The sequence below is a fragment of the Saimiri boliviensis genome, chromosome 8, assembly GCF_048565385.1.
Source record: "Saimiri boliviensis isolate mSaiBol1 chromosome 8, mSaiBol1.pri, whole genome shotgun sequence".
NCBI classification, from domain to species: domain Eukaryota; kingdom Metazoa; phylum Chordata; class Mammalia; order Primates; family Cebidae; genus Saimiri; species Saimiri boliviensis.
The window spans coordinates 71,967,340-71,979,745 of record NC_133456.1 but is presented as its reverse complement, the minus strand read 5'-3'; the positions used below and the strand labels follow the sequence as shown (position 1 = coordinate 71,979,745).

At 44.3% G+C, this 12,406-nt stretch overlaps 1 protein-coding gene and 1 long non-coding RNA gene across 9 annotated transcripts in view; both read left to right on the top strand.

Moving 5' to 3' along the window:
• MCF2L2 (MCF.2 cell line derived transforming sequence-like 2) overlaps positions 1–12,406 on the top strand; it is a 250,817-nt gene that overhangs the window by 181,913 nt on the left and 56,498 nt on the right. The window lies entirely within an intron of this gene.
• Positions 81–7,726, top strand: LOC141585402 (uncharacterized). The gene is made up of 2 exons (XR_012518845.1): positions 81–7,556; positions 7,611–7,726. It is a non-coding gene; the product is annotated as an uncharacterized LOC141585402 (long non-coding RNA).

The window sequence follows — 12,406 nt, the reverse complement described above, 5'->3', positions numbered from 1 at the left end:
CCGGGGCGGGGGGCCACGAGGCTCCCAGCCCGGCGCCCCGCACCTCTCGGCGGCGTCACGGCCCCAGCCCGGCCCCGCCCGCCAGGCCGGCACTCTCCCCGCGCGTAGGTGAAGGGGACGGGCCCCGCCCCGGTTCTTTCTTGTCTGTGGGTGAGAATTCCAGGAAGTGTTTTCCTGCAGCTCTTAATTGCCATCACTTACTCAGATGACCAGCTGGAAGGCAGAGTGCACGTGAACGTCCTCTTTGAGCTGTTCATGCAGGTAACTGGACCGGGTCGAGAAATGTAGGCTTCTGCTCAAGAAGAGACATTAGAAAGGGATCCTTGAGGCGCTTAGTTTCTTGTTCTCCACGGGAACCTCTCCCTAAAGCCACAGAACATTTAACGGAGATCATATTTCGAGAGATTCTGTTATTGCACGTTATTTCAGAACATGACAGAGAAGCAAAAGATGAACCCAAACACTTCCGTAAAATGAAGAGTTTGGGTTTGTCGTAAAAGGAGTAAGACAGGTAATGAGTTAAATGTATAATTGTCGAATCAGAGTTGAAAATAGTGAGGCCAGGCTCGGTGGCTCACGCCTGTAATCCCAGCACTTTGGGAGGCTGAGCAGCAGGAGGGTTGCTTGATCCCAGAAGTGAGAGACCAGATAGGCCTACATAACAAGACCCCGTCTCTAAAAGAAAACCACAAACCAAAAAATGAAACCTGTAAACATTGTACTTGTTAATTCAAACTAGATTTTTAGGAAGTTTTGTAATTGCTTTCCTTAAGCCGGTGGGCATCTTTTCAGTCACGCAATTCTTTTCATATGCTGCCAACAGAGGGCACGGCTCAGCACCTCCTAGACCACAGGCAGAAATATTTATATATGTGATTTACAAAGGAGTCACCGGCAGTGACCCACAAATAGGCTGATTCATTGTTAATACGGCACCAATCACAAACCTTATCGAATAAAATGCTAGCTGAAACCCACCTGCATCCCCCCATCACGTGTATGTTGTATTTATATGCAAGTATTCAGTTACAATTATATTCCTTTCAGATCATTTGGAACTAGGCCCATGTGTCAGTATGCATATGTTCCACAGACATGAGTACATAGAACTTGTATCCACAAGAAATACACGCTGACCAAAACAGTGATAGACACACATAAAAATCACATATTCATGTCATGCTAGATACAGATGAAGACACCAGATAGAGAAATGGTTTCAAAAGTATGTCTGGAGAATGGAGAGATGATGTAAGGTTTTAGGTGGTAGGCGGAAGAGGTGAGAGGGTGTGAAGGAGAGAGGGGCAAGGTCAGGTAGTCCAGAATGCCGACCCTGAGATCCACACAAGGTCAGGGCACACATCGGAGAGTACAGGGAAGTCCCCTTTGCTTGTTTGGGTAGATTTCTAAAGCAGCCTGGCGTCCTGTCCCACTCAGAGAGAGGGGAAGAGAATGAAAGATTTGATGGTCCTGATGGTATTAGCTCAGTTACTTTTATCGAAAGGGAGTACATGAAGATGTTGAGATATGTTAGAAACAAACATAGGTAATAGTAATGATGCTGACTTGCCGGCATGAAGAAAGAGGACCGTGTGGGCATGCTTTCCTTATCCAAGCAGCTGCTGGAAGCAGAGTCCTGTGATTAGATCTATACAAGACTTTGGAATGACCAAAATCTGCATGTTAGACTGGACAGGGACAGATAAGGCACAGAAAACACAGGAGCAGCAGATTTAGGAGAGGATCAGAGAGTAAGGCAATACCTGCATCATTAGTTGTAGGGAGGGAAGATTAAACCCGGAGTGTAAGAGAACCTAGTAGACGGCAGGAGCCACACGGCCCAAGGAAGAGGCCAGTGTTACTGAAATCATGAAAAGAGAAGCAGGTCTGTTAAGCGAGTGGCTTAACACAACTCAAGCGTAGCAGCATAGTGGCAAGCTTGACCTGTTTAGCTACATTTGTCTTTCTGGATTCTGTTAGACCAGATTTCTTCACAGGCCCCTTAGGGAAGCTGTCCGGTGAATTCGCACACACCACAGGCCCAATATTCTGAAGCAGGCCATTGTTCATTTAATGCCTAGGCTGTTAGAGAGACTGGTTGGATCCTGACCTGGTTTCCTACACAGCATCTCTGACAAGTTATCAAACTTCTTTGTGCCCACAGTAATATCTGCCTGCAAGAGTAGGTGAGGATGAGTGCAATCGCAATGGTGGGTGGAGTGCTGAGCTCAGAGCCTGGGCTATCCCAGTGGGCCACATGAATGGTCCACATCCTGGAGCCCACCACAGGCTGCAGAAAGGTCCTCTCACCTGGCAGAGGTGGGCTCATGCTGTGTCCCATCATCACGCTGTGAAGAATCTGCTGTGTTTCACACCTCTGGGAATTTCATTTCTGTTAATACAGCATCACCATTCAAATAACGCCCCATCTCCTTGGCTCTGCCTCTTTCACTGCCCACCCAGCCAAATCCCACCACACCTAGCCTCCCTTGGTGTTCTTTTCTCTCCACACTTGCCCCTTGCTGATATGACCCATTGTCTTTAATCCTGACTGAGCCACCGATCCCGGCCAATCCCGATTTATATTTCTAGCCCCGATTCTTAGCTTCAAACCTAAGTGTCTTCATTTGGGTATGTCACATCAATCTTCAGCTTAATTTGTCTAAAATGGGATGTATAAGTCTGGCATTAGGAAATGGTTAATGGACAGGACTTGAATGCCCCAAAGGCCAGAATCCTCCTCCTCCTCACCGGTGACCCAGCCCAGGGTGTTAGGTGTCAGTAACAATCAGTAGTAGTTTGTCACTGTATAAGTTATATGTGTTTTGCCTCACTTAGCTGCAGGGAGGAAAAAACAGTTGTATGTCTCTTTTCCCAACTGTTTTGAAAGTCTTCAGGCCTGTTGAGGGTGAAGACCATGTCCTGCTCTTTTCTGATTCCCTCAAAGACCCCCTGTCTCCCTGCCACCCCAACAATGCCTGCCACAGAATGAATGCCTGGGAATTGCAAGTTGAGTGGAATTTTGGGGTAGCACTTCCACCTTCATCAGTTATTCAAACTTCTGTTCCAAGAATCCCATGCATAGTACAGTGGCCCTGTGTACTTCTCCCTCCATGCCACCAAGGCCCAAAAGCTGACCCTGGAGGCACACTGGCCCTTTCCTGCAGCTCCTGCTACTGCTTCTGTGGCCTGGCACCATTCAGCATCCTCCCTCGATTCCAAGACCTCGGCAGTTTGATGAAACCACACTAGGTACACCCAGAACTGGAAGATGAAGGGAATTGACAGCACAAGGAGGCACTCGCCTTCAGGCCATTCTGAGAACCCCGTTTGTTCCATTTTCTTCTCCTCTGCATGGTGGAGGGGCCTCCTGTAACTGATCATCTCCTTCACACCAACACATAAGGAAATCTCTTCTGTGCCATCTAATACTCAATGGGGTCTCTCAGGGACAGGGGCCGTCTGCAGGGGCAGGTCCTGCTGGCTGGGACCCTCGCTGGTCCAGTAGAGCAGTGCTGTCAATAGGTCGACAGCCCCTGTGAAAATGACCTGATTCCAGTCCCTGGCAGTGAGCCTCTCGGCACTTCTCCTTTTCCCACCAGCAGATCAGACACACACCCCACACCCCCAGGAGCACGCCGGGTTCTATGCAGGTTCCAAAGGGCTGGCTCTAATGCAGCTCTTTCTCTCCTACTCAGGAGGGCACATGCAAACTGAGCGAGGGAGGGACATTTTCATAGGAACAATCTTGAGTGCTGACTGATTAACACATATTTAAAAAGACAATGGGCACTTTCAGTTAGCTGTTAGTCTAGTCACAGCTATCTATACTGAGCAAAACAATTTGCGTCATGTGATGGGGAGGTACAGGGGAAGGAAGATACTTACAGCCTCTGGAGATGTTCAGAAAATGGTTATTGACAAGGCTACATGCCTGGCCCAGAGGCAATCATTAGCATTGGGATATTTGCGCTTAGGTTTGGTTGTACTGATATTTAAGGAACAACTAAAATGTAATTTTCTTTTTGAAAAAAATATACATTTTTTTGAGACAGGGTCTGTGGCTCAGGCTGGAATGCAATGGCCAATCACAGCTCACTGCAGCCTTGACCTTCTAGGCTCAAGCAGTCTTCCTACCCCAGTCCTTCCTTCTTGAGTAGTGGGGACTACACTACAGCTGCACACCATCATGCCCAGCTAATTTTTTTATATTTAGTAGAAGGAGTTGCTCACTGTGTTGACCAGGCTGGTCTCGAACTCTTGGGCTCAAGCGATCCACCCGCCTCCACCTGCCAAAGTGTTAGGATTACAGGTGTGAGCCACTGCACCAGGTCTAAAATGTGATTTTCTATTTCCCATCTTGAAATACTAAGTAATTACTAAGTGCTAATTTTCTGCTTTACAGAGAGTACCTGGTTCAAATCCCACTCAACCCATTTCCAAAAGACAGTTAAAAGCTTTCCTGGGGTTTGTATTGAGCACTATTTAATACAAGAAGACTATTAGATAAAACTTGCTGTACTGAGATTTTCCTTATAGCAGTACTTCTGAAAGGCCAGTTCTAAAGTCCATGATAAATTCATGTGATCTGAAACCATATGCATTTCATGAATCCGTCTCGGTTGGTCTGATGGTCCAAAGTCGTAAAGCCCAATGTTAATACCCCATTGGCTCTACGGATTTAGGGCTAAGGAATCGTAGGAAGAGAGAGCAATATCTCTGAGAGAGATGTCTGCATCATACTTAACAAATAAGTAAATCCTCTTGGGAAAGAAGGGATCTATTAGAATAATAGAATATCTGCTGGTAGGTAGATAAAGATGCAAATAGATCTGCAAAAAGGGGCACAGGGCAGGGAAAGCAGAGTGTGACTCATCAGTTTTGGCTCTTTGACTGTTTCATAGACAGGCTTTTTATCTTTGGGAATTTATTTCCTTTTTGCAATAGATTTCCTTTTGTTTTCATGAGGTAGAAGCTCTTGGTACCATTGACTCTCAGTATCCAGGGAGAATTGGTTCCAGGACCCTGGTAGATAATGAGGTCCACAGATGCTCAAATCTGTTATGTAAAATGGTGTAGTATTTGCATATAACCTATGTGCACTCTCCCATATACTTCACATAATCTCTAGATTACTCATGATCTGATAAATAGAAACACTGTGTAAATGGTTGTTACACTGTATTACTTTTAAAATTTGCATTATTTTAATTGTTATAGTGTTATTATTTATTAATATTTTCAATACGAGTTTCCTTGAATCCACAGATATGGAACCTACACAGACGGAGGACTGGCTGTAATTGTTTCACAGTTTATCTTCTTGACTGAAGATTACTGAGTTACTTGGATACACCTGTTGGGATTGTTATCAGTACTGCTTTGCTGGGATTGGAGTAATGAGGCTTTCCTGTCAGCCGTATTCTGGGAATGTCCTCAGTATACTGGGCATCTCTCACACTGTGCATTGTTATATTTGATATTAGATGTGCCTCTGCACCAGAGTGCTGAGATTTCAGCCACATTCCTCGAATCCCAGGCATACATGGATAACAGTCTGAGCCAGCCCTTTTTCTGTAACCTGCTTCTCTATGTCCTTGCTGTATAGGCCCTGTCTCTTCTGGAGCAGAGTCAGAAAAGTGGATACCATTTCAATGGACTGACATTCATGCTTGACATATCAGCTCCCCTGTCACTGGGCTTGGGGCTGGAAGGCAGTTTGACCTCAGCCAAGTCACTTAGTGCCCAGAGTCCTGATCTGCTCTTCTGTGAGATGAAAATCACAGTTAGTACCTATTCTTGTGTACAGAATTGGCTTGCGTCCAGTAAGTCTATCAACCATCCATTCAATTGACACTTATTAAGAATTTACTTGCTTGCAAGGCACTGGGGCTAAGGATGAATAAGATAGGACACCTGCCCTGGAGGAGCTGTTTGTTAGGGAGGCGATGGATCAAGTGAGACAATATACACATAAAAAACAAGAACAACCTTACTTCACTCCCATGGGGTTAGCTATTTAAAAAAAAAAAAAAGAATAATCATCTAAATGTTGACCAGATTGTGGAGAAATTAGAACCTCTGTGCACTGTTATTGGTAATATAAAAGGTGCAGCTGCTGTGGAGGGTGGTATGGCAATTGCTCAAAAAAGTTAAAAATACAATGATCCTATGATCCAGCAATTCCATTTCTAGGTATATGCTCAAAATTGAAGGCAGAGACTCAGATACTTCCACATCAGTGTTCATAACAGCATTATCCACAAGAGCCAAAAGGTGAAAACAACCCAGGTATTCATCGACAGAAGAATGGATAAGCCAAATGTGGTAGATACAGAAAATGGAAGATATTCAGCCTTAAAAATGCATCAAATTCTGATACATGCTACAGTGTGGATGAACCTTGAAAACATTACGCTACGTGAAATAAGCCAGACACCAAAGGATGAATAGTGTATGATTCCACTGATATGAGATACGTAGAATAGGAAAATTCATACAGAAAGTAGAATAGAGGTTCCCAGGAGGGGTAGGGAGGTAGAGAATGGGGTCATGTTTAATAGGTACAGAGCTTCGGTTTGGGATGATGAAAAAGCCTGGAAATGGTAGCAGTGATGGTTACACAACATTGTGAATGTACTTAACACTAGTGAACTATGCACTTAAGAAAGGTTTAAATAGGAAATTTTATGCATATCTTACCACAACTTTTTTTTTTAACTTTATAATACCTAAAATGCCATGCAAATGCAAGGATTGTTAACTTGAATTAAGATTAATGGGATTGTATTTATAATCAGTCTCTTAAAGTGCTATATGCACAAAATTACATTGTCACTATTTATTGTGTGATATCGAAGAACATCTGTCCAGATAAACTTTAATAATAATTTATATCCCATCTTCTTTCAAAAAGAATTTGAGGTAGTTTACTATAAAATCATAGGGGTAATGAGACCAAATCCCATTAATATAAGACAAAATATAGAAACTAAGATACATCAAGGTAATGAGACCAAATCCCATTAATTTAAGATAAGATACAGAAACTAAGATACAAAGCAGAGAGGAAGGAAGAGAAGGCAGGTCTACTGAGCAAAACTCAGCTGATCTCCCAGGAACCAGGGAAGTGTTCATATTAATCAGATCTTTTATTCTTAAAATGTCATTCGTTTCAATATGATCCTTGTATGGCTCTACAGTGCTTTATGTTGTTACCAAGAACAGTTCTGGGAATTTATTTTGTGATCAGGGAACACCTAATCAAAGCAAACGAAGGATGTAAAACCAAGAACACGTTTTTCTGAGGCTGAGCCCTCAGGACCATATTCTGTGTTTAAGGGAACAGGTTCCTGGAAGGGTATCTGCCCTGTTTGCCACGGCCCCATCAATCTCGTATACCTCCCCTGGCCTGCACTCCTCCACACTCGTGGCCTGTCGTGACAACCATATCCTCAGCTGGCTCCCCCAGCCTTCCAGCTCCCATCCAAACCCTGCTCTGGCAGCCTAGATCCTGTAAGGCCTCATGTGTGTCCATAACTCCAGCCCCTGCTGGAGTTTTCTCCTCCTGACGCTCCTGTCTTCCTGGACAAGCCCTGTACCTCTTGCAGAGCATAGGTCAGACTGCACTTTCTCCAACCCAATCCATTCCCATTCTGCATGTTGTTCCCATGTAGGGCTCCAATTACTCATTAACTGGGTTGCAAATAAATAGGAAGTCTTATGACCTTTGTTTCATTTCTTGTGAAAAATGAAAAGCAGGGGCCATTAGACCAAAGATCACATTATACATCCTATTAGAAATAATAACATTTATAGGATGATGTATGAGGGCCAAGAAGGGAAGTCAGGTTTATCTAATCCAGCCTTTTGACAACAGAAAAACAGACTCTGAGAAAGGAAGTGACTTACCCTGTATGCTAGAGGTAGAAATAGACTTGGAACCCCAGTTTCTTAAAACCCTGTATTTTTGTAACACCATGCTAATTTCATTCTAATTTGCATCTTATTTGATAATCAGCAAACAGTTCTTTAGATGCACCCCAAACATAGGCCGAGAGCAATGAGGTAAAGTAGCAGAAAGAGTACTTGCTTTGCAAAAGCTGTGGACCTTGGCCAAGTTGTTTCACGGCCCTGGACCTCTATTGGAACTGTTTCCTGATTATTAAATAAAACACAAATTAGAATGAAATTAGCATGGTGTTATACAAACACTGGGTTTATAGGTTAGATGAATCTGTGAAGGGGAGTTTATTAGGAGAACTGACTCACACAATCACAAGATGAAGTCCCACAATAGACATCTGCAAGCTGAGGAGCTGGGAAGCCAGTCTGAATCCCAAAACCTCAAAAGTAGGGAAGATGACAATGCAGTCTTCAGGCTGTGGCCGAGTGCCGGAGAGCCCCTGACAAACCACTGGTGTAAGTCCAAGAGTCCAAAAGCTGAGAACTTGGAGTCTGATGTTCCTGGGCCGGAAGCCTCCAGCACCAAAGAAAGATCTAGTCCTTCCACCTTCCTCTGCCTGCTTTTTTTTTTTTTTTTTTTTTAAATCAGATCTTGGTACTGGGAATGGTTCTAGAGGAACAGAGTTTTAAAGATGGATTTCTTTAGTTGGTTTTGGGGTTTCTAGAGTTGGCTGCTTAATATGACTAGCCTCAAAAATGCTAAGAACTCTACTTCTAATTGTGTGGAGAACACTGAGAATCCTTGTCACGAACTGTTTAAAGAGTTATGCAAAAGAAGTGCATTCATTACTCCTGATTCACGACTCATTAGAGGCAAGGAGTTTAATGACTGCGTATGTAATACCTTTGATCATTTGTAGAGAACCAAGGAATATAATGAAGTTGGTTGGTTGCTTTAAGTTCACTGGACAGAGTGATGGAAGAAAACAGTGAACTCGGGGATTTTAAATCCTGGCTCCAGAAGCATACTCTGAGCCTCAAATCTTCTAAGATTGCCTGTAGTGAGAGTCTTATCTCCTGTAGGAAAAGTGCTGAAATTGTGGAAAGCCAGACACAAGCTCTTATCATGGGAGTGGCTGACCCGCAATGAAAGGTGCATGCACAGCCTCACCAGGTGTTGACTGTTAAAATGAGGGCATTGATTGGAAAAGAATGGAACCCTACAACTTAGAATGGGAATGTGTGAGAGGATCCTGATGAAGCTGGGGACATAGAGACAAACCATATCATTCAACCCCTGGCCCCTCCCAAATCTCATGTCCTCACATTTCAAAATAAATCGTGCCTTCCCAACAGTCCCCTGAAGTCTTAACTCATTTCAGCATTAACTGAAAAGTACACAGTCCAAAGTGTCATCTGAAACGAGGCAAGTCCCTCCCACCTATGAACCTGTAAAATCAAAAGCAAAATTAGCTATTTCCCAGATAAAATGGGGGTACAGACTTTGGGTAAATATACCTGTTCCAACTGGGAGAAATTGTCCAAAACGAAGGGGTTGTCAGCCTTATGCAAGTCTGAAATCCAGTAAAGCAGTCATTAAACCTTAAAGTTCCAAAATGATCTCCTTTGACTCTGTGTCTCATATCCATGAGATATGCTGATGCAAGAGGTGGGTTCCCACGGCCTTGGGCAGCTCTGCCCCTGTGTCTTTGCAGGATACAGCCTCCCTCCTGGTTGCTTTCATGGGCCAGCATTGAGTGTCTGCAGCTTCTCCAAGTGCATGATGCAAGCTGTCAGTGGATCTACCATTCTGCAGTCTGGAGGATGGTGTCTCTCTTCTCACAGCTCCTCCAGGCAGTGTCCCAGTGGGCACTCCGTATGGGGACTCCAGGCCCGTATTTCCCTTCTGCACTGTCCTAGCAGAGATTCTCTATGAGGGCCCTGCCCCTGCAGCAAACTTCTGCCTGGACATCCAGGCATTTCCATACATTCTCTGAAGTCTAGGTGGAGGTTCCCAAACCTCAGTTCCTGACTTCTGTGAACCCACAGGCCCAACACCATGTGTAAGCCACCGAGGCTTGGGGCCTGCACCCCTGAAGCAATGGCCCAAGCTCTACCTTGGGCCCTTTCAGACATTACTGGAGCAACTGGGACACAGGATACCAAATCCCTAGACTGCACAGAGCAGGGGTCTTTGGGCCTGGCCCATGAAACTATTTTTTCCTCCTAGGTTTGGGCCTGTGATGAGAAGGGTTGCTGCAGAGGTCTCTGACTTGCCCTGAAGACATTTTCCCCATTGTCTTGGCGATTAACATTTGGCTTCTCATTACTTATGCAAATTTATGCAGCCAGCTTGAATTTCTCCTCAGAAAATCAGTTTTTCTTTTCTATCACATCATCAGGCTGCAAATTTTCTGAACTTTTATACTCTTCTTCTTCTCTTTTAAACATAAGTTCCAATTCCAAACCATATCTTTGTGAGTACATAAAACTGAATTGCTGTTAACACCACTCAAGTCACCTCTGAATGCTCTGCTGCTTAGAAATTTCTTCTGCCAGATACCCTGAATCATCTCTCTCAAGTTCAAATTCCCACAGATCTCTAGGGCAGGGGCAAAATGCTGCCAGGCTCTTTGCTAAAACATAGCAAGAGTCTCCATTGCTCCAGTTCCCAACAAGTTTCTCATCTCTATCTGAGACCACCTCAGCCTGGACTTTATTGCCCATATCACTATCAGCATTTTGGTCAAAGCCATTCAACAAGTCTCTCCATTCCACAACTGTCCCATATCTTCCTGTCTTCTGAACCCTCCACACCGTTTCAACCTCTGCCTGTTACCCAGTTCCAAAGTCGCTTCCACATTTTCAGGTACTGCAGCTTCCCACTCTACCAGTACCAATTTACTGCATTAGTCCATTCTCATGCTCCTAATAACGACATACCTGAGACTGGGTGATTTATAAAGGAAAGAGGTTTAAAGCACATTCACAGTTCCACATGGCTGGGGAGGCCTCACAATCATGGCAGAAGGCAAAGGAGGAGCAGAGGCATGTCTTCCATGGTGTCAGGCAAGAGAGCGTGTGCAGAGGAACTGCCCTTTATAAAATCATCACATCTCCTGAGATGTATTCACTATCATGAGATCAGCACAGTTGATGATTCAACTACCTATGATTCAGTTACCTTCCATCAGGTGCCTCCTATGACACATGGGGACTGTTACAATTCAAGGTGAGATATGGGTGGGGACACAGAGCCAAACCCTATCACTGTGAATTTGCCGGTACACAGAACAGCATACACTTTCACCTCCTCTCCTCCTCCACACTATGGGACAAAAATCCTTCTTCTTTTCCCCCTTACTTTTTAAAAAAAACTTTTTATTTTAAAAAACTGATTTTTCACTTAAATATCTCTGCTTAAACTTCACTCAATGTAGAGTCGGCAGTGTCTCCCCCACCTCCTAGCTTAATTAGTTGCCCCTCCTCTGCACCTGACTTCCTGACTACCTTCACCTTATCACACTCATTAGAATCATTGATTTTCTGATCTCTTCCATTCGACTGAATATATTAAAGTCGGGATTATGGTACATTTCTCTATCTCAAGTGCCCGTCACAGAGCCAGCCTCATCATAGGGCGTCAATACGTGTCTGGTCAATGAATGTAATGGCTTTTGGGTGAGAAACAAGGATAAGAGTGTGGTTGGAGATTTTAAGGATGATTAGAACTTGGAAGACATTGGAAAATAGTGATAACACTGGCTTAACAAAAGTGGGGGGCTAAAAGGAGTGGGTCAGATGAGTGTTCTTTAGCTGAATAGGGACCATCCGCAGTAGAATCATCCAGGGCATTTGTGAAAATTACAGATTCCATCTTCATTTCTACCCACCACTCCCCATTCTGAGTGTGCAAATCTGGTTTTACCTTTAAAGCAAGCTCCTTAAGAAGATTCTTATCATGTGAACAGAGAGTCTTAAATTCCTGGAAGGAACTCTGGCAGCTGTGGGCAAATTCTTGAAGAGAGAGAATGATGACAGGTTAAAAATGAAGCTTTGTGGGGCCGGGCATGGTGGCTCACACCTGTAATCCTAGCACCTTGGGAGACCTACGTGGGTGGATCACCTGAGGTCAGGAGTTCGAGACCAGCCTGGCCAACATGGTGAAACCCATCTCTACTAGAAATACAAAAATTAGCCTGGTGTGGTGGCAGGCATCTGTAATCCCAGCTACTGGGGAGGCTGAGGCACAAGAATCACTTGAACCTGAGAGGCAGAGGCTGCAGTGAGCTGAGATCACACCATTGCACTCCAGCCTGGGTGATAAGAGTGAGACTCTATCTCAAAAAAAAAAAAAAGGCTTTTGGAAGGGCATAGCCTGGTGGTCTGCAAAATAGATTGGTGGGAGAGAGATCTTAAAAGCAAGGGAAGCTTCTAGGAGTGCACTGAAGTCTTCAAATGACAGGAATTGAGAGCTTGCTCTGCAGGGTGTCACCAGAAA